Below are 2,130 nucleotides of genomic sequence, written 5' to 3'. Positions count from 1 at the left end.
AAACCTGCATCTCCCTCCCCCATTAAAAGTGTGGTGGGGGTGAGGCCTGTCAGCTTTTCTTCCTGGGACAGTAGAGAAGGGGAATTGAAGACAGAGTAGCATTTGCCAGCTGGTGTAGGGGATGAAGGCCCTAAGGGTTTGAGCCAGTGGCAGCAGCTTCAGAACCAGCTGCAGCCTGAAGCTGGTGATGAAGAAAGGAAAACCAAGAAATTGAGGTGAGCCTCAGGGCTTAAGAGCTGCAAGGCCTTAACCTGTTGAACTTCTTTGAGCAACGAGCCTGTAGACAATCATGAGTCCTTAACTCTGAAACAGGAAAAAAACAACAAAAAGAGCTGTTTTGCTCATTTAATAAACATGGGTTACGCACATGACACTGTGCTCGCTGAGGTGGGTTCATAAAAACAGCAAAGACTCAATCCTTGCCATCATGAAACTCCCAGTATTGTGAGAAGGCTAAAGAACACCTCGATTTCTACAGAAAGCAGTGTTGCTGGCATAACATTAACGTATAAGCGTAACCTACACAAGCAACATGGAAAATAGGAGCATCCAAGTTTGTCTTTAGGAACCAGAGATTTCACAGAAGAAATAGCTTTTGAGATAAAATTCGAAGACGAAGTTGGCGTTTGCCAGGACAAGAGCCAGGAGCAAGAGGATTTCAGAAAGAAGGAAATGAATTTGCAAGACAAAATATGAAACTACAAAGGCATATTCTGGGAACTACAAGTCCTTGTTTTGCCCGAGCATAGTGTAGGGGCCCTGGGACCTGTTCTCTCACCTGCTATGACCACAGTAGCTTACCTCCCTTATTCTAGACCTGGGACAAGGGAAAGGCCTGAAGCGTTCCTTTAAGCCTTTTAAAACTGGTTTCCTGTTGGGAAAGGGACAGGAGATCCCACTTCTAGGGGAGCTATGGATTGTGGGCCAGGCTGCATTTTAGAACCGTTTTAAAATGCTGTCCAAGAAAGTCTGATAACAAAAAAGAAAAGTGAGGTTGTTTTGGGTTTTTTTAAGATTTATCTGAGAAATAGAACAAACGGTGGGGAGGGGCAAAGGGAGAGGGAAAAGCCGACTCCCCGCTGAGTGGGGAGCTCTATGCCGGGCTCAATTCCAGGACCCGGAGCCTGGACTCCATCCTGATCTGAGCTGAAGGCAGACCCTCAACTGACTGAGCTCCCCAGGCACCCGAAAATTGAGGCTTAAGGCCCAACAGAAACCCTTGCTGTGGCTACATTCTACTTCCTTCAATTACAGATCCTTGTAGAAGGAGGAAGATGAGTCAGTCAGAATTTAATGGTCTCAACTTTTCCTGCAGCGGTAAGTCTTTGTATCCACGCATATCCGGCAGTTTTAAATCAACTACCACCCAGCACTTACTTCCAAACAAATCCTTTTTTTATTTATTGCTGTACAATGTAAGTGCTCATCTAAACAGGTAGTTTGATGCACTTTCGAAACTGATTATACATAAAATACCATAATAGAAAAGTACAATACTGGAGAGAAGCGACAAGAAATTAGCATTACAAAATCGGTCACAAAACGTGTGTGGAAAACATGAGTAGATTGGTTCTAGACAAACAAGCCCTCTGCCATGTGCCTTGCATTGCGCTGTAAATTCTTCATAAACATCCGCTGGGCAACTTTACATAACCGCGCTCACGGAGCTTCCCTTTTCTCCGACGGTCACTTCCCCTGGCTTCGGGGGGCCCTCGAGGTCCGGTTACACAAGCTCGGCCGCTGGCCACCGCGCCCTGCGTGGCGCCAGACGTCGCGTGAGCTGCCCGTACTCAGTCCCTGCATCCGCGGGATCCTTGGGGTCGTGGACCGCCTGGGGACCAGCGATCGGTCAAGCTCAGGCACCAGGGGGAGGCTCACGCTCAGGCACCAGGGGGAGGCGGGAGCCTCCAGCCCGCGCACCCAGCGCCGGGGTCTCGGCGGGGAGGGGCCAAGGAAGGCCCCGCCCCCACTCCCCTCCCCCTTCCCCCGCTCCGCCAGGTGCGCGTGCGCCGCGGCCCCGCCCGCCGCCCCGCCTGGCGCTTCCCCAGCTCGGCGGCAAGCGCCAGCTTCTTTACGTTCCTCAGCGGCTTCGCACGCGTGCTGCTCGAACCCCGGCCTCCTCCTCGTCAG

This window comes from Ursus maritimus, unplaced genomic scaffold, assembly GCF_017311325.1.
Source record: "Ursus maritimus isolate PB19 unplaced genomic scaffold, ASM1731132v1 scaffold_6, whole genome shotgun sequence".
In the NCBI taxonomy this organism is placed as follows: Eukaryota; Metazoa; Chordata; class Mammalia; order Carnivora; family Ursidae; genus Ursus; species Ursus maritimus.
This window is presented reverse-complemented; position numbering follows the sequence as displayed.